At 36.6% G+C, this 24,924-nt stretch overlaps 1 long non-coding RNA gene across 10 annotated transcripts in view; it reads right to left on the bottom strand.

Moving 5' to 3' along the window:
• Nucleotides 1-24,924, bottom strand: part of LOC147370991 (uncharacterized) — a 148,829-nt gene that overhangs the window by 98,964 nt on the left and 24,941 nt on the right. Inside the window, exons 3-4 of one of the 10 annotated variants that reach the window (XR_015165687.1) lie at nt 23,707-23,845; nt 22,472-22,799 (exon numbers count right to left, since the gene is read on the bottom strand). The exons of 7 other annotated variants lie outside the window; for them this stretch is intronic. This is a non-coding gene — a long non-coding RNA (uncharacterized LOC147370991). Of the gene's footprint in view, nt 1-6,891; nt 7,296-18,682; nt 19,610-22,471; nt 22,800-23,706; nt 23,846-24,924 lie in introns of those variants that run through there. 2 more of the 10 variants (XR_015165689.1, XR_015165688.1) reach the window with 2 other exon arrangements.

Genomic DNA, 24,924 nt, shown 5'->3' with positions numbered 1-24,924 from the left:
AACATTCAAGGACTTTTCGTAACTTCCAGCTCTGAGTATAAACCAAATTCTGCAGTAAAGTTTTCAGATTGAAATGTCTTTGTGCCCTTGATATTTTTATAAATATGAAATTGTTGTTCAGTTGCCCAGTTGTGTCCAATTCTTTGTGACACATGGACAGCAGCACACCAGGCCTCCCTGTCTTCATCATCTCCCGGAGTTTGCCCAAGTTCACATTCATTGCATCAGTAATTTATTTACATGTAATTATGAAATTACACTGGAGAAGGAAATGGCCACCCACACCAGTATTCTTGCCTGGAGAATCCCATGGATAGAGGAGCCTGGCAGGCTACAGTCCATGGGGTCACAAGAGTCAGACGTGACGTAGCAACTGAAGCACCACCACCATGAAATTACATGTAAATATGAAGTTACAAACTTTTAAAAAGCAAAGTCCTCAACTTATATATCTTCATATCACCCAAAGTGCATAGCAAAAATGTTTTGCATGTAAAGGTTGATTGGTTAATACACATTGATTTACTAAGATAAATTCTGCCCATGCCAGATTGATGATAAAATGAGATATAAGAAAACAAAGTATGGTTTTTCTCTTTTTGCTCAGGGAAAATATTATAACAATGTTATCAGAAGTATTAAGCCATCTTCAAAATACATATCTTACTAGAATTTGTAACTTACTTGAACATAAGGAAAAAAAATATTTCATATGTATATAGTTGAATTGTGTCCTCCAAAAAGATGTTGATATCTGACTCCCAGCAGCTGTAAATGTGACTTTATTTGGAAATAGGATATTTACTGATATTTAAGTTAAGACAGATTAATCCAATATGACTCTGTCCTTATAAAGGGAAGACTTTTCTCTCTGTGTGAATACACATAGAGAGAGCCCCATGTGAAGATAAAACAGAAATCAGAGTGATCCAGCAGAAAATATGAACACTGAAGATTGCCAGAAAGCTACCAGAAGCTAGGAGAGAGGCTTGGAGTAGATTTTCCCACAGAAAGAATCAACACTGCTAACATCTTGATCTCGAACTTTAGCCTGCAGAACCAGGCAAAAAGACTTTGTCTAGGTGACCCAGATTGTGGTGCTTTTTTCTGGCAGCCTTAGTAAGCTAACACAGTATGAATGAATCACAACTTGAAATTTAGATTTAGATACTTAGGTTATGTAAGAATGAATCTAGTGTTTAACCTTTCAATTATAGGTTAAAATGTGCTGCTGGAGGCAAAAACAAATATTTGTGATGAAAAGTCAACAGAAATCTATATGCAATATCAGATTTTAATTTTAGGAAATTAAAAAAAAAATTCTGTGTACAAAGTAGTGTTGAAAATGAAACTGGAAAAGAGAACCATAGATAATACTGCAAATTATAGAAATTTACTTTCTCTCTTCTAATTTTCCATTCTTTTTGTCCTTTTCAGTTTATTAATAATCCTTATTTTGGCCACCAAAAATAAAGTGTAGGTGAATTCTATTTTCTAATGGATAGGAGGAGAACGACATCTTTTTCTTTTTTAATTTCCAGTAATATTCATTTAAAAAAAAAGGAAAAGCATATCATTTATGGAATATTCACACACTCTCCCTTTAACCACTATGTATCCGTGTTAGCTTCAACCTTAATTTTCTATTTGGTATTATTTAAGTACTTCTGTGTTTTTTTGTTTTTTTTTTTTAACATTTTCTGTCAATACTCTATTATCTCTGTTATCTCTTAAAATAATGTATGTATTTCAACAACCTGGACACATTTTTCTTTACAAATTTTCTGTAATCTGTAATTTTTTGCAATCTGGATACATTTTGTTTATATACATGTTTGATGTGTCTTCTAAGTTAGAAATGGGACTCCTTGGGATACAGTCTCTGTGCAGAATGTCTTTTAAGGATCCTTGTGATCAACACTTAAAGAAGGGAGGGAGAGGAAGCAGGGTTACCCAGAAGAAGTTAAACTGTGATCTGAGCCCTACAGCAGCTCTAGTCAACTCAGCAGGAGTGCTTTGGAGAGAGAATGGGCTTTCGGAATTCTGCTAATGGGCGAAGGCAGCTGGCCTTTGTACTCCTATGTACATCAGTCACTGGACTGGGCCACTCCTGAAATGAGTGTGACCTTGTGCAGGGTGGCTCTGCAGCTGAGTCTATCCCCTGAAGGGGCTGACAGTTCAAAGCTGTTTACCAACAGCACTTCCTGCAGCTGAGGCGGCAAGTCCTTCACTGAAAGGAACCTGGGCACCGCATTACAGTGCCCATTACATGGAAGAATGAATGTCCCCATGAATTTCTCTTGTAAAAGATACTCTTAATAGTCTCTTCATAATCTTTTTAATTGGAACAATTTTAATTATGAGATAAGAGATGTCATATTTAAAACTTCTATAAATGAAAGATGCTTTATTTCATAAAGGAAATAACCACACACTAATTTAGAGATCTGGCTTCAAGATAACCAGTATATTCACATGTTGACCTTGCTGGAGGCAGGGTTCTTCTCTATGTATGAACACTCTGTGAAATTTTGAATGCTAAATGCTTTCTTACACTGATGGATGCTGACCTGAGCTTTCAAACACTATTAGATCAGCATGATAAAGCAGACTTGAAGCAAACTCTAAAGAGCAACTCACTGTTATTTTGTCACTGATCACCTCTTACTGCTACCACTCTGGGGAATTTAAGCTGGGACTTTAAAACAAAATTATTTCAAATGTCATGTCCTTGATGCCATAAAAATGTGTCATGTTTTACTTGCCTTAAAATATTTTCAGCCAGTCACTTCACACTTTGCCTAGAGAGCTCAGGTTCTACTATACCTTAGATAGGGATGTTACTGGTTGATAATTCCACTGCTTAAGCTCTCAGCAAATTACTTACTTGTTCATTAAGCTCTTAATGTGAAATCTGATTCTTCCCCAGGTTTTTGTCCCTGTATTTGGCCATAAACTATCTAGCTCCTTCAGTTTTGGTTTGTGATTGATTCCATTCCTGAGCCAACCTATTTCTGCTTCACCTCTTTTTCTTGAGTCAGGAGTCAGACAGGACAGAGCGACTTCACTATCAGTATCACTATCTTTTTCTTTATAGATATAGAGAGTGAAGTTCTTAGCCCCACCCTTTCAATCACATAATTATCTCTGGCTAAATTTTTTCTGTGCCACTTAGTCTCTTCTCTCTTATCATTGCTAAGATTTTTAATTTTTCATAAATCCCTTTTGCTTTAAATTCACTCAACTTTCTATGACATAAATTTTGTGTGCTCATTTTCTTTGTAGTGGCAGACTTTCTGATGCTCTGGTTTAAACCTGTCTGCAAATACTGTGAACTTTTTACCAATAGACAGGACCTGTGACCTCAGCAGAACTCAAGTGCCCAAGAAATACATCTGAGTCTTAACTGTTAAAACATGTTTTTATATCTCACCACCATTTCTTTAAAAATTTATTTTGCTTAGCTCCTAGGTTCATCTTTGCTTTCTTCAGTGGTTTATAGGTTTTGGGCTGACAGGTTTATTATTTACTCACAAGACAAACAATGTTTTGTTAACATAAATAGTCTTTCTGAAAGCAAGAAAAATTAGTTGGTCTGGTCACATTCAGAGGGTTTTGTTTTAAATTCACTAGTATTCTGTAGAAGAGGTATATAAACCATAATATTAATTAAAATACAATTATGATGAGTATAGTGCTATTATTTTTTTTTTCTTTTTTAACATGTAATGGTTTTTCTAAAGTAACTTATTGTGCCTAAGATTTTCAGGCATTCCCTAGTCTGTTTTTGACTAGTAAGTATAACATAGAACATAGTTTTATGAAATGAATTCAGCAAAGTCAGAGGATACAAGACTGACATGCAAAAATCAGTTGTGTATATATATATATATATCAATGAACATTCCAAAAAGGAAATTAAGAAAACAATTCCATTTATAATAGCATAAAAAAAGATTGAAATATTTAGGAATACATTTCACCAAGGAGGTACAAGACTGGTATATTAAAAACTATAAAATGTTGTTAAAAATATTAAAGATGACTTAAGTAAATGGAAAGACATTGCATGTTCATGGGTTCGAAGATATGATATTGTTAAAATGGAATTATTCCCCAAAGCAACATATAGATTAGTGCAATCTCTATCAAAATTTAAATGACTTTTTTTAAACAGAAAAGATTCTAAAATTCATATGGAATTGCATGAGAGTGCAAATACTCAAACCCATCTTGGAAAAGAAGAACAAAGTTGAAACACTCACACTTTGTAATCCCCAAACTTACTAAAACCTGCAATCATCCAAAAAAAGTATGGTGCACCCAATAAGGAGCACCTTAATATATAAGGCAAATGCTAATGGCCATAAAAGGGGAAATCAATACTAACACAATAAGAGAGGGTTTTAACACCCCATTTTCACCAATGGACAGACCATCCAGGAACAAAATAAACAAGGAAACACAAACTTTAAATGACACAATAAACCAGGTAGACTTAATCAATACTGGGACATCCCACCTGAAAGCCTCAGTATATACTTCCTTCTCAAGTACACATGGAACATTCTCCAGGATCACATCTTTGTCACAAATCAAGCATCAGTAAGTTTAAGAAAGTTAAAACTATAATGAGCATCTTTTCCAATCACACTGTGAGATTAGAAATCAATTACAGGAAAAACTATGAAAAACACAAACACTTGGAGGCTAAACAGTATGCTACTAAATAACCAAGAGATTACTGTGGAAATCAGAGGGAATAAAAAATACATAGAAGCCATGGCAATGGAAACACAGTGACCCAAAACCTATGGGATGTGATAAAAACAGTTCTAAGAGGGAAGTTTACATCAATTCAATCTCACCTCAAGAAACAAAACTTTCAAATAAACAATCTACCCTTACAAATAAAGCGACTAGAGAAAGAGGGACAGCAACAATATCAAAAAAGAAACAATTAGTAGAAGGGAAAACATCATAAAGATCAAAGGAGAAGTAAATAGAAATAAAAACAGCAAAGATCAATAAAACTTAAAGTTGATTATTTAAGATAAAACTGATAAAACTTTACCCAGACTCATTAAGAAAGAGAGGATTCAAACCAATAAAATTAGAAATGAAAAAGGAGAAATTACAGCTGATACCACAGAAATACAGAGGATCATAAGAGAATACTGCAAGTAACTATATGCCAACAAAATGCACAACCTATAAGAAATAGACAAATACTTAGAAAGGTACAACTTTCCAAGACTAGACCAGGAAGACATAGAAAATACATATAGACCAATCACAAGTCATGAAATTTAAACTATAATTTAAAATCTTCCAACAAACAAAAGTCCAGGACCAGATGACTTCATAAGCAAATTCTATCAAATATTTAAAGAAGAGCTAACACCTATACATCTCTTCCAAAACACTGTAGAAGTAAGAACACTCCCAAACTTGTTCTATGAGGCCACCATCATCCTGGTAATAAAACCAGACAAAGATATCACAAAAAAGAAAATTACAGACCAATATCACTGATGAGCATAGACACAAAAATTCTCAATAAAATATTAGAAAACAGAATTCAAACACATATTAAAAAGATCATATGCCATGATCAAGTGGGATTTATTCCAGGGATGCAAGGATTCTTCAATAAATGTAAATCAATCAGTATGATACACCATATTAACAAATTAAAGAATAAAAATCATCTGATCATCTCTATTTCATTCTTTTACATGCAGCTATCCAGTTTTCCCAGTACCACTTATTAAAGAGACTGTCTTTTCTCCATTGTATATTCTCACCCCCTTTGTCATTGATTAGGTGACCAAAAGTGTATGGGTTTATCTGTAGGCTTTCTATCCTGTACTATTGATCTATATTTCTTAGAATGGAGATATTCACAGAACTAGACAAACTTTTTAAAATAATTTGCATGGAACACAAAAGACCCCAAATTACCCAAGTAATACTGAGAAAGAAAAATGGAGCTGGAGGAATCAGGATCCCTAACTTCAGACTATTCCACAAAACTACAGCCATCAAAAGAGTATACTACTGAAACAAAAACAGAAATGTGTACAGATCAAAGGAACAGGGTAGAAAGCCCAGAAATAAACCCATGTACCTGTGGTCAATCAATCAATGAAAAAATGGTAAGAATACACAATGGAGAAAATTTATTTAATTAGTGGTACTGGGAAAACTGGGTCAGTTCAGTTCTAAAGGAGATCAGCCCTGGGTGTTCTTTGGAAGGAATGAGGCTAAAGCTGAAACTCCAGTACTTTGGCCACCTCATGTGAAGAGTTGACTCATTGGAAAACTGGATAGCTGCATGTAAAAGAATGAATTAAAACACTAAGTATATCCACTATATACAAAAATAAACTCAAAATTAATTAAAGACCAAATGTCAAACCAAACACAACAAAACTCATAGAGGAAAACAAGAGTAACACTTTTTGACATAAACCACAGCAAGATTTTTGACCCACCTTCTAGGGGAATGAAAATAAAAATAAACAAATGGGACCTAATTTAACTTGTAAGCTTATGAACAGCAAAGGAAACCATAAATAAGACAAAAAGACAACCCTTAGAATGGGAGAAAATATTGGCAAATGAAGCAGGTAACAAGGGATTAATCTGTAAAATATACAAACAGCTCATGCAACTCAATATCAAAACAACGTATGACCCAATCAAAAAAAGGAGGAATACCTAAATAGACATTGGTCCAAAGAACACATACAGATGGCTAAGAGGCACATGAAAAGATGCTCAACATCACTAGTTATTAGAGAAATGTAAATAAAACTTACAATAAGATATAATCTCACACTTGTTAGAATCAGTTCAGTTCAGTTGCTAAGTTGAGTCTGACTCTTTGCAACCCCATGAACGGCAGCCCACCAGGCCTCCCTGTCCATCACCAATTCCTGGAGTCCATCCAAACCCATGTCCGTTGTGTCAGTGATGCCATCCAACCATCTCATCCTCTGTCATCCCCTTCTCCTCTGGACCTCAGTCTTCCCAGCATCAGGGTCTTTTCAAATGAGTCAGCTCTCCGCATCAGGTGGCCAAAGTATTGGAGTTTCAGCTCCAAAATCAGTCCCTCCAATGAACACCCAGGACTGATCTGCTTTAGGATGGACTGGTTGGATCTCCTTGGAGTCCAAAGGACTCTCAAGAGTCTTCTCCAACACCACAGTTCAAAACAGAATAACCATCATCAAAAAATCTATGAACAGGAAATGCTGGAGAGGTTGTGGAGAAAAGAGAATCCTCTTGCACTGTTGGCAGGAATGTAAATTGATACAGTCACTATGGGAAACGGTATGGAGGTTCTTTAAAAAACTAAAAATAGAACTACCATATGACCCAGCAATTCCACTCCTGGGCATATACCTGGAGCAAACCAAAAATTCAAAAAGATACATGCAACCCAGTGTTCATTGTAGCATTATTTACAATAACTAGGACATAGAATAGAAGCTACCTAAAAGTCCATTGACAGATGAATGGATAAAAAAGTTGTGGTGCATATATACAATGGATTGTTACTCAGCCATAAAAGGGACAGAATCTGGTCATTTATAGTGAAGTGGATGGACCTAGAGTCTGTCATACAAAGTGAAGTAAGTCAGAAAGAGAAAAACAAATATTGTATATTAGATTAATGGAATATAATTGAGAATAAATCAATATATCTATGATCAGTTTATTTTGACAAAGATGCCAGAACAGTTCAGTGGGGAAAGAATAGTGTCTTTAATAAATGATACTAGGACAGGTGAATAAATACATGCTAAAGATTAAATTAGACCCTTCCCTCCTACCATATACAAAAATTACAACAAAATGGAGCAAAAAACTAAGTGCCAGAGCTAAACTATAGCACAGGGAACTATTATATATTCAGGGAACTATATTCCTATGATAAACCAGAATGGAAAAGAATACACACACACACACACACACATAACTAGTTACTGTGTTATACAGGAGAGATTGGCAGCAACATTGTAAATCAACTATACTATAGTTAAGGGGGGAAAAAAAAAACTCTTAGGACAAAACAGAAGTAAATCTTCATAACCGTGGATGTGCAATATTTTTTTAGATATGATACCAAAAACACAGGCAACAAAGTTTAAATATGTATTGGACTTCATAAAAATTAAACATTTGTACAAATGATGCTTTCAAAAAAGTGAAAAGGCAACCCACATAATGGGAGAAAATATTTGTAAATTATATATATATATAGAGAGAGAGAGAGAGAGGATGTAGTATCCACAATATGTAAACAACCTTACTACTCAACAACAAAAGACAACTCAGTTAAAGATTTTGTAAAGTACTTAGAGATTTCTCCAAAGAAGATTCATAAATGGTCAAGAAGCACATGGAAGATACTCAACATCATTTTTCATGTGAGAGATGCAAATCAAAACAATAAGATACCACCTCATATCCAGTAAGATGACTATAAAAATAACAAGAAAAGTAGTCGATAATATTGCAAAAACATGGAGAAACTGGAATGCCCGTATACTGCCATTGAGTATGTAAAACAGTGCTGTGACTGGAAAACTGCGGCTTTGCAGTCCCCTCTGGCATGGCCACGTGACCCAGCTATCCCATTCCTAGGGAAATCCTCTAAAGAATTAAAAACAGACGTTCAAATAAAAACTTATACATGGATATTCATATCAGCACTATTCAGAATAGTCAAAAAGATATAAGCAAACCAGATGTTGATCAACTTATAAATGGATAAGCAAAGTGTGGTATATCTACACAATAGAATACTATCTAGCCATAAAAAGGACTGAAGCACTGATATAATATATAACATGTATATCCTTAGAAACCTTATGCTAAGTGAAAAGTTAGACCCAAAGCACCAGACACAAAAGGCCATATTCAGTATGATTCTGTTTATATGAAATATTCAAGAACAGACAAACTGGTAGTAGTCTTCCAGGGTTTGTGGGTAGGGAGGAATGGGTAGTGACTCATGAACGGATATGGAGTTTCCTTTTGTGGTAATGAAATTGTTCTGGAATGAGAAAGTGGTGATGGTTTCATAACACTGGGAATAGTATATTTATTTACATATTTACTTTATTTATTTATTGCACATATTCATTAGTAAAATGCCACTGAACTGTATAAAGTAGTTCAAATGGTCAATTTTATGCTGTGAATTTTAACAATAAAAGAATAAAAAAATTCCCCACCAAATGGATTGTGTACATTCATTTTAAGTTTTATTTCTCATTAAAGTATAAACTTTTCCCCAAATATTTGTAATGGAATTTTATCTTAAAATTCAGATGAAAGAGCATCTGAGAACTTTCCCTTATTTATTCCATGTGAGAGCATATAATGCTAATTTATTTGCTTGGTCTGCTGGAAAGTTATTAAACTCAGGAGATACTATGATCTAACCACCAAACAAGAAATTCTATGATTATGTTAAAGAGTGTGGTTTGGATCATACAATTGGGTCTAATTATGTATTCATTTCTTGAATTGTAAAATCACTGAAATAAATATTGGTATGCTCTGTGTTATACATCTGTGGCAGCTGTTTCCACACTTGTCACCCCCAATTTGTAATTTCTATCTATAAGTCTTTATGCCAGAAGAGCTCTAGACCTGAGTGACATCTAAATAGATCATCACACTGATTCTTAACTTTTCTGCCTTATTGTGGTAAAAATTGATCAAACTCAGAAGGGTCATCTTTACCCAGAGCTTGCTTTCAAAGAGCAATCATGTTCTCTAAAAACAGGCAGCATGGCCATTGATTTTAGATTCAGTGGGACATCAGGGCAATGCTGGATCTCTGATTGGCAGCAGCAAAATGGGTGAGAACATTTCAAACTTTATAAAATAAAGGCAAGAAACATTAAACTACATCAAATCACTTCTGCACTGACTGCTTGCATTTTAGGATTCAGTTTGAAGCAGATATGAAATGTCCAATATTCAACTTCAGAAATTTGAAAATCAGCCAGCTGCCCTGACCTTGATGCCATCCAGCCATCTCATCCTCTTTCATTCCCTTTTCCTCCTGCCCCCAATCCTTCCCAGCATCAGAGTCTTTTCCAATGAGTCAACTCTTTGCATGAGGTGGCCAACATATTGGAGTTTCAGCTTTAGCATCAGTCCTTCCAAAGAACACCCAGGACTGATCTCCTTTAGAATGGATTTGGGAGAGGGCATCAGAGGGCAGACACACTGAAATCATAATCACATAAAAAAGTCAATCTAATCACATGGACCACAGCCTTGTCTAACTCAGTGAAACTAAGCCATGCCATGTGGGGCCACCCAAGACGGGTGGGTCATGGTGGAGAGGTCTGACAGAATGTGGTCCACTGGAGAAGGGAATGGAAAACCACTTCAGTTTTCTTGCCATGAGAAAGCCATGAACAGTATGAAAAGGCAAAATGATAGGATACTGAAAGAGGAACTCCCCAGATCGGTAGGTGCTCAATATGCCACTGGAGATCAGTGGAGAAATAACTCCAGAAAGAATGAAGGGAAGGAGCCAAAGCAAAAACAATACCCAGTTGTGGGTGTGACTGGTGATAGAAGCAAGGTCCAATGCTGTAAAGAGCAATATTGCATAGGAACCTGGAATGTTAGGTCCATGAATCAAGGCAAATTGGAAATGGTCAAACAGGAGATGGCAAGAGTGAACGTCAACATTCTAGGAATCAGTGAGCTAAAATGGACTGGAATGGGTGAATTTAACTCAGATGACCATTATATCTACTACTGTGGGCAGGAATCCCTTAAAAGAAATGGAATAGCCATCATGGTCAACAAAAGAGTCCAAAATGCAGTACTTGGATGCAATCTCAAAAATGACAAAATGATCTCTGTTTGTTTCGAAGTCAAACCATTCACTATCACAGTAATCCAAGTCTATGCCCCAACCAGTAACGCTGAGGAAGCTGAAGTTGAATGGTTTTATGACCTCACTATTAAGTGACAAAGTGGAAACAGTGATTTTTTTTTCAAATTAATATGAAATTCTAGATTAAATTATAGTAAGAAGTTGAATACTTGTTCTTTGTACTTTTTTTCTGAAGCTTTGTCTCTCTTGGCCCCCTTGTCATGTTACCACTGATACTTTTAATTGGATTCACCTGTCAAAATAGTGGCACACTGTGCCCACGAATCTGAGAAAACTCTGGAAGATATTGAAGGACAGGGGAGGCTGGTGTGCTGCAGCTCGCTCATGGGGTCTCAAAGAATTTGCCATTCCTTAGCGACTGCCTTAGCGGGCTTCCCTGGTGGCTCAGCCGGTAAAGCGTCTGTCTGCAATGCAGGAGACCCGGGTTCGATCCCTGGGCTTGGGAAGATCACCTGGAGAAGGAAATGGCAGCCCACTCTAGTATTCTTGCCTGGAAAATCCCATGGGCGGGCCTGGTAGATTACTGTCCATGGGGTCGCAAATGGGCAGCGCCTGGTAGGTTACTGTCCATGGGGTTGCAAAGAGTCGACACGACTGAGCGAAGGGAAGAAGAGCGACTGAACAACAGTAAAGTGTCCTTAGTTCCCTGGACGCTGTTTTGGGAAGTTGACTTTAAGTTACAGTGTGTTTCGTTTAGATTCTAACACACTGCATAATTTGTGCTTAACTTTCTCTGTACCTTTTGCTTCTTTGACAGATGGCTGCTGCCAAGAATCAGCTTGGGTGGGGAGTAGAGTTTCAAGAAATGAAAGCGTTTCAGGTATAGTTACTATCCCTTAGGTTTGTGTTTGCCCTCTACATGATAAACAAAGACCCAAGCCACAGCGCCTGCCTTCTGGGACAGTCCTTACCAACGATGGCTTTGTCTCTTGCCTGAGTCCCAGTTCCCCGTTCTGTAAATCAGACATAATTTGTTTGTCATCCCCTTTATTTCACCAGGGGATTTTAAGAATTGAGAAACCACGTAGCACTTGACAATATAAAATGTTATTTTAATGGTTAAAATGATGAATGACCTTGTCCAGTCAATGAGTCATTTACTCCCAGGGAGTAAGTTTGGCATCTGGGATGTGAATTAACTCTCTCAGGCCATTTTCAGCTGAATGCTAGAGAGCATGAAAGAATACACTATTTCTATGAGAGGCCAAAGTTCTTCTGCCCTTCCCACTATGCCTACATTTTTAAAGCAACTAAAAATTTAAAGGAGATCTTAAACACTCTTGGGAAATACCAAAAATTAAATTTGGAAAAGCATCCTGGTCTTACAATTATTGATGTAACCTTGAGTGTTTATCCCTTTGATATAAGTAACTGAAATTTTGTCATGCTTTCTATTGGGATCTCCCTCTGAAGTCAGCCTCAAAGACGAGAAGCATAAATATATCACAGTTGTCCTTCACAGCTTAATTTAGCTTTATGAATTTATATAAATGTTCTATCTTATTGATAGGCAGGTTATCACTTTGTCGTGGTATGTAATAAATTTACAACTTATTTTCTAAGGTAATAATTTATTTCTAATAGTTTTGTAGGGCTGCTGAAACAAAGTACCAGAAACTAGGTGGCTTAAATGACAATAAAGTTCCAAAAAGTGGGTGCCTTTGTCCCTTGGTTCTAGAGGCTAGAAAACAGAGATCAAGGTGTCAGCCATATCAGTTCCTCTTGAGGGCTGGGAGAGCGAAATCTGTCCATTCTTCTCTCCTAGCCTCTGGGGGTCTGGCAGCAATCTTTATCCTTCATCAGCGCCTGCTGCGTCACTGTGATCTCTGCCTTCATTTTCACATGGCAATCTCTGTGTGCATGTCTGTGTCCAAATTTCCCCTTTTCATAAAGATTCCTGTCATACTAAATTAGGGGCCCACCTTACTCCAATATGACCTCATCTTAATTTAACTAATTACATCTGCAACAACTCTATTTCCAAATAAGGTCACATTCTGAGATTTAAGGGTTAGAAATTCAATATATGAATTTGGCAGTTGGGGGCACATAATTCAACCTATAATACAATTGTATTTAATCTAAGTTAAATTTATTCAAGCAACATGAAATAATAACTCATTATAGTCTAAAATTTATATTTAAATTATATCCATTTTTCTTACACTCTTCATGGCTTTTTAGATTTGTCACATATTCTTTTAGCATTTATTTTCAGTGTCTATAATGTTCCAAATGCCTCCATGCAGGTGCCTTACAGTGTTCCTTCTTATCCTTTCTAATTTCTACATTCTTAGGGTCCTCAACTTCATTGTTATTGTTTGGGTTGTCATGTCATACATAGGTTATGTATAACTTGTTCATTCCAAAATTCATAAATGCTTCAAAGCCTGGCACCTGAAGCAGGAATTTTAATTTGAATCTGCCTGATAGTAGATCTACGACCTTGGGCAAGTGAGCTTCCCTACTGGTGAAGGAATTCATGATATTTATAATAGGGATTCAGAGAGGACTGAACACAAAACTAAAAAGCAGTAAAGCTGTTAGCATGATGCTTGACACTTAACAGATGTTCAGGTAATTTACTCATTTTCATTTTATTATTCAAAATGGCTTAGTGAAGGAAAAACAGCGCTGGCCTTTCTCCAGATCATTCAACAAAATTTATAGAAAACTGTTTCAATTTTGTCCTAGGTTAGTTTGCTGTAACAAATGACCCTCCCCAAAATCTCTGGCAGTTTATAGGAACAAAGAGGCTTTGTTTTTCATTTTGGTTTTTGTTTCTTCCTCATTCCTGTTTTGCTTTAGCTACTTGTCCCATCAGTTCTGCTCCTCCAGGTTTCTCCCTCTTTTCAGAATGCTAAAAATAGTGACCGAAGGCCCTAGCTAGAACATGCTGTTCTTGTATGTTCTATACAGGAGAGGAAAGGAAACCAAACAAAAATAGTCAAAGCTCTAAAGCTCTGCTCACAGCTGGCATAGTCTTACTTCTGCTCAAGTGCCATTGCCCAGAGCAGATCATTTGGGCCTGCATGGTGCCAGGAGATTGGGAAGTATATAGTTCTTCCATAGAAAGGCACTCAAAGTTACATAATAAAAGATAAAACTGCATAATCTTCTAACAGGAAAAGAGAAAGAAAATAATTTGGGACATAATACAGTCAATTACAAAGATAATCATAGTTCTGATACCTGAAAAACACCAATATTGGTATTTTTTTCTCCATAGATGTTCCCCTTAACATTCACCTATTTTTGTTGTTATTATTATTGTTTCTAGTCTGGAAAAATATAATTGTAACCTTGAAATGACTAATATTGATAGCCCTCATAAAAGACCTTTTGAAAAACATCTAAATCAGATTATTTAATCCACTTCAATTAATTAAGAGATTAATTAATCTCTTCAAGCTCTCCAAATAAACAAAAGGTTCCCTTATATGCTGATTAATATTACCTTTCCCAAAATTTATACCCAAATATTTAGTGGCCTATTAGACATTTTTTGCTTCTTCCTACTTCAGGTAACATTCCAGCTTCTTCTGGTAATAATACTCCAATTATAAAAAAGTTACCCTTTCACCATTTTCAGCCCCATGTCTCAGCTGGTATTCTGTACTTTAAAGTGTGTGAAAATTAAAAACAGAAAAACTCATCTAAAATTTGAGTCAGGAAGGCCCATAGAGGAAACTCACACCCAACCATTTTTGGTCATCTACAGACCCCATCTGGAGGAGACGGTCTTGTGCTCCTAAACAGGACGTGTTACTGCTTTGCTAGCCAGCAGGGAGAAGAAGATTTTCTTCCTGCCCGGCAACAAGCCCAGCCAATGGATCTGCCACAGTTCAACCAATGAGAAACTATATCACCTGCACCTGAGCTCTTATTTTCTTTCAATGAACTTTCATTTCTCTCTTGCTTTGATAGCTTCCTTATCCCATTTTCTATAAAAGCCTTCTAATTTGTATAACCCCTCAGAGCATCACTGTACTTGCCAGATAAGATGCTGCCCAATTCATGAATCACTTAAAACTTCTGCAAATTTAGGTTTTCAGATTTACTCAGTTGAAACTAAACATGAGTTGTTAACTAAACGTCACTCAAGTGAATATACGAATCAGGCTGAGGTATAGAGCCAATAGCTATGAGCCAGGCCATGGGGAAAGACCATCTCTCTTTTGTACAGGGCACATGAGGTACTAAGATCCATACTTGGAACTACTGGTAACTCTGTGAGCCACCATGAAGGTATAGCTCATATGAATTATCCAGATCAGAGGAAAGAATTTCTGACCGTTGAAGAGAAAAAGAAAAGAGAAGTATTAAGTACTCAGATACAACCGTAACTGAAGCTCTGTCCTCTAGACTTGTGAATCAATACATTTCCCTTTTTTGCTTGGAGTGGTTTGAGTTGGGTTTCTGTCATTTGCAACTAAAATAGTCTTGATTCATATGCAGTTTTCTAGAATTTTCTGATATGCAAATGAATACATGCTTTCTGTTTACCTTTCGATTCCTTTTTCTTCTGTAAAGGTTTTCATTTGATCAGAGTTGTATAAAGCATGTTTTATTTGTTCATTTGACATCAAATTAATAAAACCAAGGATTAAACATCTATCCTATGACAGGAAACTTTTACTTCTGAGCTCCAAGATGGAAAGAAAGGAAAACATTTGTAACAAATAACTGACTATAAATTCTTTTCAAGTTTTAAGAGAAGTTAGTGGCATTATGATGTCAAAGGAAAGATTAGAATTTAAAATTAATGGACATACCTGTGTTACAAATCTTGTTCTGCTGCTTACTACCATTTTGACCAGGGAGAATCATTTATACTTTGTAATATCCTTTTATTTTTAAAATAGGATAATACTAGAATTCTAAAAGAGCTATTGTGGGGAATCAAGTAAAATGGTACTTCTGAAAAGAATTTCTAAAACTTTATAGAAAAGTCCGTTATTCTTATCACAAGGCCAGCATACAGTTCCAAGACTAGCAGCATTTGCATCATCTGGGAGGTTGTTAAAGTTTCAAATTTACAGATTCTTATTCAGTTCTACTGAATAAGAATTTTTGAGGATGGGCTCAGGAATTCATATTTTAAGAACATATTTTAAGGATTCCGTAAAATTCATATTTTATGGAATCCTTGTGAGTGTTATAGCTTGAAAATGATCATCTTAAAATTACTATACAAATAGAAGAAGCAGGTCACCAGGATATTTATATTGCTGAGGATGAGTAAGTGAACTATAAAGGAAGCCCATTTATCAAAATCTTTCTGACTTAGCCATAAAGATGAAATGGACACAAGTTTAAAGAGTTATTACAAAAGGTAATGATAAGTAAGATATAAGGAATTATCCTCAATTATCAAAGCAGTGATATATTGTTAAGTGATATGAAATTAAAAAGCAAGGATCATTAAGCACTACAGCTTTCTCTAAGCAATACACTGGAATAAATTCTTCAATGTATGGGTAGAATTGGGCCAAGTAAAGTGAATGAAAAGAATTACAGATAAAAGAATTAGAGTGGAAAACAAAATGGAAGGGGAAGGCCAGGAGTAATTTCAGCGTGACTAGGGCATAGAGTGCTTTGGTGGGGGAAAAAAAAGAGGAGGAAAGGCTAGTGGTTTCTGGTGGTAATTGGACTTCATCTTTTCAGCAGTGAGGAGTTCATAAAGAGAGAGAGAACAGTGCTCACACTTGATGCCATAGTGGGTAAAAGAAATGTCTTAGTTTTGCCTGGATTTAAATCCTAAATCATTACTGATTATCTGTATATATTTAAAATATAGTTAGCCACTCTATCTCAAATAGACTGTAGAAATAAATTTAGCCGATAAGTTTAGAGCTCATCTGCAATTATTACAAGCACTCGGCCAGTTTATGTATCAGTTCAGTTCAGTTGCTTAGTCATGTCAGACTCATTGCGACCCCATGGACTGCAGCACACCAGGCTAACCTGTCCATCACCAACTCCCGGAGCTTGTTCAAACTCATGTCCATCGAGTCAGTGATGCCATGCAACAATCTCCTCTTCTGTTATCCCCTTCTCCTCCTGCCTTCAGTCTTTCCCAGCATCAGGGTCTCTTCCAATGAGTCAGTTCTTCACATCACGCGGCCAAAATATTGGAGCTTCACCTCAGTATCAGTATTTCTGATGAATATTCAAGGTTCATTTCCTTTAGAATTGACTGGTTTGATCTCCATGCGGTCCAAGCAACTCTCAAGAGTCTTCTCCAACACCACCATTCAAAAGCATCAATTCTTTGGTGCTCAACTTTCTTTATAGTCCAATTCTCACATGCATACATGACTACTGGAAAAACCATAGCTTTGACTAGATGGACCTTTGTTGGCAAAGTAATGTCTCTGCTTTTTAATATGCTGTCTAGGATGGTTATAGCTTTTCTTCCAAGAAGCAAGAGTCTTTTAATTTCATGGCTGCAGTCACCATCTGCAGTGTACTTGGAGCCCAAGAAAATAAAGTCTCTCTGTTTCTGTTGTTTTCCCATCTACTTGCCATGAAGTGATTGGACTGGATGCCATGATCTTCGTTTTTTGAATGTTGAGTTTTAACCCAGCTTTTTCACTCTCTTCTTTCACTTTCATCAAGAGGCTCTTCAGTTCCTCATTGCTTTCTGCCATAAGGGTGGTGTTATCTGCATATCTGAGGTTATTGATATTTCTCCCGGCAATCTTGATTCCAGCTTGTTCTTCATCCATCCCTGCATTTCACTTGGTGTACTCTGCATATAAGTTGTTTAAGCATGGTTACAATATACAGCCTTGTTGTACTCCATTTCCAATTTGGAACCAGTCTGTTGTTCCATGTCTAGTTCTAACTGTTGCTTCTTGATCTGAATACAGCTTTCTCAGGAGGCAGGTAAGGTCTGGTATTCCCATCACTTTAAGAATGTTTCACAGTTTGTTGTGGTCTACACAGTTAAAAGCTTTGGCATAGTCAATAAAGCAGAAATAGATACTCTTCTGGAACTCTTGCTTTTTCTATGATCCAGAGAATGTTGACAATTTGATTTCTGATTCCTCTGCCTTTTCTAAATCCAGTTGTATATCTGAAAGTTCTCAGTTCATGTACTGTTTAAGCCTGGCTTGGAGAATTTTGAGCATTACTTTGCTATCATGTGAGATGAGTGCAGTTTTGTGGTAGTTTGAACATTCTTTGGCATTGCCTTTCTTAGGGATTGGAATGAAAACTGACATTTTCCAGTCCTGTGGCCACTGCTGAGTTTTCCAAATTTGCTGGCATATTGAGTGCAGCATTTTCACAGCATCGTCTTTTGAAATAGCTCAACTGGAATTCCATCACATCCAATAGGCTTTGATCATAGTGATGCTTCAAAAGGCCCACCTGACTTTGCATTCCAGGATGTCTGGCTCTAGGTGAGTGATCACACCATTGTGGTTATCTGGGTCATTAAGATCTGTTTTGTATGGTTCTTCTGTGTATTCTTGCTGCCTTTTCTTAATATATTCTGCTTCAGTTAGGTCCATACTGTTTCCTTCCTTTATTTGCCCATCTTTGCAGGAAATATGCCTTTGGTATCTCTAATTTTCTTGACGCGATCTCTAGTCTCTCCCATTCTATTGTTTTCCTCTATTTCTTTGCATTGATCACTGAGGAAGGCTTTCTTATCTTTCCTTGCTTGGAACTCTACATTCTGACGGGTATATCTTTCCTTTTTCCTTTGCCTTTAGCTTCTTTTCTTTTCTCAGCTATTTGTTTATGCATGGAGAGAGTTACCACAGAACAGTAAATGACCTTTAGAAGCAATGACTGGATGGAAGAAAACAGGCTTTATGCTGAATTTTAAAAATGATGCCCAAAGCCACTGTGGAATTGAACCAGCATTGATGCTGCTGCCATAGTCAGGAAGCCACTGCTGTGTCACCAAGTCACCATGGCTTCTCTCAAGTCCAGAGTCACAACATCTCTGCTACACTTTGTGATAGAAAACATACACCTCCATTTCCACATCTCTCTCAAGTTCTCTCAGTTCTGAATCAAGTTTTGCATGAATGTATATGAGTGATGCACTGATACCTTTGTTGGAAATGAGTCTGGGGAAGGTGGCATTTAGCTTTCCCACCTCCAAGCCCAGGAAGGTACACTGGGAAGAAGTTAGACTAAACGTTGAAGGAGCCAATTCACTTATCACCTCCTAGCTTTCAGGTGACTGTGAGGATTAGATGAGCATCTGTGTTTAATGCCTTCACCAATGTGTCTGACATAAGTGCTCAGCAAATGGCAGCTTGCAAAAGAGTTTAGAATCAGAGATTTGAGTAAAACAGAGGTAATATAGTTATTTGTGCAATAATTGCTTTAGTTTAGAATAGAAGGAATAATGGCACAGAATGAAAATGAAAATTATAACTACAAACAACAGTAAGGATATATGTGCTATTTCAAAGATACTATCGACAGGGTTTGATGAGAGACTGTAACTGATAAATGAATTCAGCAAAGTATCAGGATACAAGATTAAAATACAGAAATCTGTTGGATTTCTTTATGGTGGTGGTGGTGCTGTAGTCGCTAAGTAGTGTCCAACTCTTGTGATCCCATGAACTGTAACCTGTCAGGCTCCTCTGTCCAAGGGATTCTCCAGGCAAGAATACTGGAGTGGGTTGCCATTTCCCTCTCCTAACAATGAAATATCAGAAAGAGAAAGTAAAATCACTTTTTAAAATAACACTGAAAAAATTACTTAGGAATAAGCCTAACCAAGTAAGTGAAAGACTTTTATGCTAAGAACTATAAAACACTGATAAAGGAAATAAAAGATGATTCAAGAAATGGGAAGAATTAATATTGTTAAAATGGCCATACTACCCAAAGCAATCTACAGATCTAATACGATCCCTATCAAATTACCCATGACATTGTCCCCAGAATTACAATAATCCTAAGAGTTAGATGGAACAACAGAAGGCCCAGGATTGCCAGAGCAATCCTGAGTAAAAGAACAGAGCCAGTGGCATAACCTTTCCAGACTTCAGAAGATACTACAAAGTTTTAGAAATCAAAACAGCATGGGAATGGCATATAAGCAGACATGTGGATCTCAATGGAGAGTCTAGAAACAAACCCACACCCCTATGGTCAAGTAATCTTTGACAAAGGAGGAGGCAAGAGCTGCTGAGCCTGTGGGCCAGATGCCCACATTGTTTTCATTAATATATAAACAATACAGGCTATTTAATTTCTCCAACTGATCCCTGATTTCTGTCCAATCCTGATCTCTGTCCAAATCCAATATCTTTATGTATGTTAATCTTGTGTCCTGCTACTTTGCTCAATTTATTTATCAGTCCTAGCATTTTTTGTGTGAAGTCTTTAGTGAATGTTCGTAAGAGGAAAAAATGCAACAGTTTTCTAATCTGGCCTACATGCTCAGCATCATAAAATGAAAAAAAAGACAGTCTTTTTGGCAAGTGGTGTTGAGAAAGGTGGACAGTCGCAAGTAAATCAATAGAGTTAGAACACATCCTCACACCAAACACACACACACACACACACACCTCAGAATGGCTTAAAAACTTAAATATAAGAAATGACACCATAAAATTCCTAGAAGAGAACACAGGCAAAATGTTCTCTGACTTAAACTGTAGCAATATTTTATTAGATCAGTCTTCTAAGGTAGAAGAAATAAAAACAAAAATAAGTAAATGACACCTAATCAAACTAATAAGGTATTGCACAGCAAAGGAAACTATAAATAAATGAAAAAACAACCTATAGAATCAGAGAAGATTTTGGCAAACTATGTGATCAATAATGGCTTAATTTCCAAAATATACAAACAGCTTATACAACTCAATACCAAATAGGCAAACAACCTAATCAAAAAATGGGCAGAAGCCTTAATAGACATTTCTCTAAAGAAGACATATGAATGGTTAACAGGCACATGAAAATGTGTTCAACATCAGTGATTATTAGAGAAATGCAAATTACAATGAGGTATCACCTCAGACTGGTCTGAATGGCCATCATTAAAAAGTCTACAAATCATAAGTGCTGGAGAGGGGTGGAGAAAGGGAATTCTTATACTGTTGGTGGGAACATAAATTGGTGTAGCCATTATATTAAAAAGTATAAAGGTTACTTTAAAAACTAAAAATAGAGTTACCATATGATCCAGCAATCCCACTCCTGGGTATATATCCAGAGAAAACCATATTTTGAAAAGATACATGCATCCCAGTATTCATAGAGTACTAGTTACAATAGCCAAGACATGAAAGCAACCTAAGTGTCCATGAACACATGACTAAAAAAGATGTAGGGTGTGTGTGTGTATTTATATACACAATGGAATATTACTTCGCCATAAAAAAGAATGAAATAATGCCATGCAGTAATGTTGATGGACCTAGAGATTATCATACTAAGTGAAGTAAACCAGAAAGAGTAAGATAAATACCATATCATATCATTTATATGCAGAATCTAAACAATAATGCAAATGAATTTATAAAAGAGAAATGGATTCAAAGACTTAGGTAACAAACTTATGGTCAATAAAGGGGAAAGAAGTGATATAAATTAGGAGCTTGGGATCAGCAGATACAAACTACTATATATATAAAATAGAAAACGAGATTCTACTGTGTAGTACAAGAAGTATATTCAGTATCTTATAATTGATGCTTTTGAACTGTGGTGTTGGAGAAGACTCTTGAGAGTCCCTTGGACTGCAAGGAGATCCAACCAGTCCATTCTAAAGGAGATCAGCCCTGGGATTTCTTTGGAAGGAATGATTGTAAAGCTGAAGCTCCAGTACTTTGGCCACCTCATGCGAAGAGTTGACTCATTGGAAAAGACTCTGATGCTGGGAGGGATTGGGGGCAGGAGGAGAAGGGGACGACAGAGGATGAGATGGCTGGATGGCATCACCGACTCGATGGACATGGTTTTGGTGAACTCCGGGAGTTGGTGATGGACAGGGAGGCTTGGCGTGCTGCAATTCATGGGGATGCAAAGAGTCGGACATGACTGAGTGACTGAACTGAACTGAATAATCTATAATGGGAAAGAATTTGAATAAGTATATACATGTATGTGTATGTGTGTGTGTGTGTGTGTGTGTGTGTGTGTGTGTGTATAAACTGAATCCCTTTACTGTATATCAGAAATTAACACAATATTGCAAACCAGGGATACTTCAATAAAAAGCAAAAAATAGAAAAACTCATCCAATGGCACACACATGCAGCAAGGAAGAGCAGTTCAGGTATTTAAAAAGGCAGATGAATTCGAGAATCAACGGAAATAGACATGCGTGTCTATCATGTGAACTAAGATTTCAAGTTCTTAATGCTGATACAAAGTTGATTCAATAAACAGTTTCTTAGGAAAATTAATACTATATGTCACAACAGATGGAATGTTAGTTTGTTTTCTTATTCTGTCCTTTGCTGCTTCTGGCTTCAAAACTTCAGTTAGAAAGTCATAGTCAGAAAAACTCAATTAGAAAGAATAGAACCACAAGGGGGCAAATCTATCAAAGACAAATTCAGTATATTCTTTAATAAGAAAACAAAGGGGACACTGTTCATTTCTGAACTACTTTTTAAAGAAAAAGTTTTAAGGGAAATGATGTTTATGCCATTCTTTCTGCAGAATTTCGGTAATGCGTGTCATGGTGTCTGCGTGTAGCACGCATTAGTATTGCTTGCAGCTGCAGAATCCAGAATCTCAGCTATCATCTCTTTGTTCCTTTCCCTCTTTTCATACTTAATCACATGTATTGAGAAAGTGGTAGTTTGTAGCCAATGAAATGCCTACTCCAAGACATCAGGCAAAGTGGAGGGTGTTTCCAGCTCTCCTAGAAGTCACATGGATATTTCAAGACAAACAGACACATGAGCTTCAGCATCTTAAGGCTTCGTCCCAACAAATTATTGTCATAAATACTAGTGGTCACTATCACAGAAGGTGTCCATGTAATTTCCCTTTGATTTCTTGCCATTTCCAGGTTTTACAAAAGCTTACAATGGTAGCTCAGTAAGCTAAAGGCTTTGAACAAATCCTAGGCTTCTTTTTGGTTTTTTTATTTTTGGTCCAACTTTTGACAGTGAAACCAGCCTGAAGGGCCCAGCCTGGCAAGCAAATTCCCAATGATTTATGCAATGTCACTTTCTTGATGATTAACCCGAATAAATCATGCTGGTATTTTCAGCATTGCCCTTTATATTCTTATCAATTTTCAGAGCAAGAAGAAATTAGCTGAGTCCTCTCATTGATCTTGGGAGGGAAATTGTTCACAACAGGGCTTCTACCGCTAAACAATGAACACTACAAATAAGTTATCAGTTTACTTTTAATCAATAAAGCTTCTCACGATGCATTATTCTGGCAACTGGTCTAAATCACTGTGACTATAATTGTTGTTTTCAAAACCTTTTAATCTAATTGGAAAATCTTCCTTTGTACTAGTAATAAACACTCACTAAACTGCCTGCACCTAATTGTGCTATAATAATTTATGGGTGCTCCCTACCGTTGTCCCCCTTTTAATCAGACAGACTACTTTATGTCTTTAACTAATGAAACCTAAGAATCCACCCTGTAGATCTGGTCAAATGTCACTAGTGAATAAATCTTCATTAACACCAGCAGGTTCTAAACCTAGTCTCCATCTTAATTTAATTATTTCCTCACATTTGTACTTTTGTCAGGTTGCAAACACTTTTTTCTCCATTTCTTCAAATAACATCAGCAGGTCTACTTACGCAGCACAGCCCCTGGGCAGCAAGTCTGTGTATCCCTTGGAATGAAAGCACAGCTGACCTGCTAGTCTAAGCAAGACCAGGTTTCCAGTCACGGGAACTGCTTCTGTTTTGGCTTCCTCTGTAGCTTCTACTTAACTACCTTTGTCAGGGTGAAAACACACTTTTATCAGATCACTCAAGGTTTCTAAACCCTAGTAAATTAAAGCACACCATCAAAAATCAGAAAAGAACAAAAGATAAATCAAAATTTGTTAAGAAGAATAGAAAATTCCCCAAATAGCTATTTATCCCAGTAGGAAAGTTTTCTTGGGAAACTGAGGTCAGAGCACAAGGAGTTAGTTAGATGATATTAAGACTGGAGGAGTGTCACAAAGCTGGCACCTACCCATGACCGACCAGATCCTCTGGAAAGTCTCCATTAACTATATTTGTGATGAGCTGACATAGAACTTATTTCCATGAACTGTTCTCAGAAGCACTGACTGATCACGCTTATTTTAAAAGTTTTCTTTTTTGAATCCCATCTGCTTCATTTTGAACCGTGACATTATATGATTTATATGATTCCAAAAAAGCATACCACCCACAAGTGACTTGGGTACCTTAAAATTAGTAAAAGAGAAATAGATGCTAACAAGCAAGAGCTGGATCAAAAGAAAAAGCAATAATATTAGCCATGAGAGAGCTAGTTTAATTGCTACTTAACAAATGCTTATGTGGTTTTAACCATATGTCAGGTACTCTAAGTCCTTTGCAAATTTTAATATTTAAAAAACCCCAAAGAGGTTGCTCTTATTTTAAAAAAGTAACATTTTCCAGCTGAGGGAACTGAGACAGAGAGAGTTTAAGTACCTTGTTAGAGTCAAAGAACTAAGGAGAGGTGGAACTGGAAACCAAGTCCTGGTAGACAGGCTTTGGAGTTAATTCTTCCTCTACATTATGCGATCATTTTGTACAACTGAGTATCTGGCTTGATTCTGAGTTCCAGAATGTAGGGCAAAAATGGAGCATAATGATACCTCAGGGAAGACATTCCTCTTGGTATTTAATTATAGAAAGATGTCTTTGCACTTATTCCAGAGAACTACAATCTCTCAGAATAATCACCCGAAAAAATTCTGTGGCTTAATGAATGGGGGAACTTTAACCATGGTATAACTTCTTTGGAAATTCACAAAGCATATTAGTATGCTGAAGACTTCGGATGTGCAATGAAGA

Source organism: Bos grunniens, chromosome 6 (genome assembly GCF_055505025.1).
Source record: "Bos grunniens cultivar Pamir isolate PY7600 chromosome 6, Bosgru_T2T1.0, whole genome shotgun sequence".
Lineage (NCBI taxonomy): Eukaryota > Metazoa > Chordata > Mammalia > Artiodactyla > Bovidae > Bos > Bos grunniens.
This window is presented reverse-complemented; position numbering and strand designations above follow the sequence as displayed.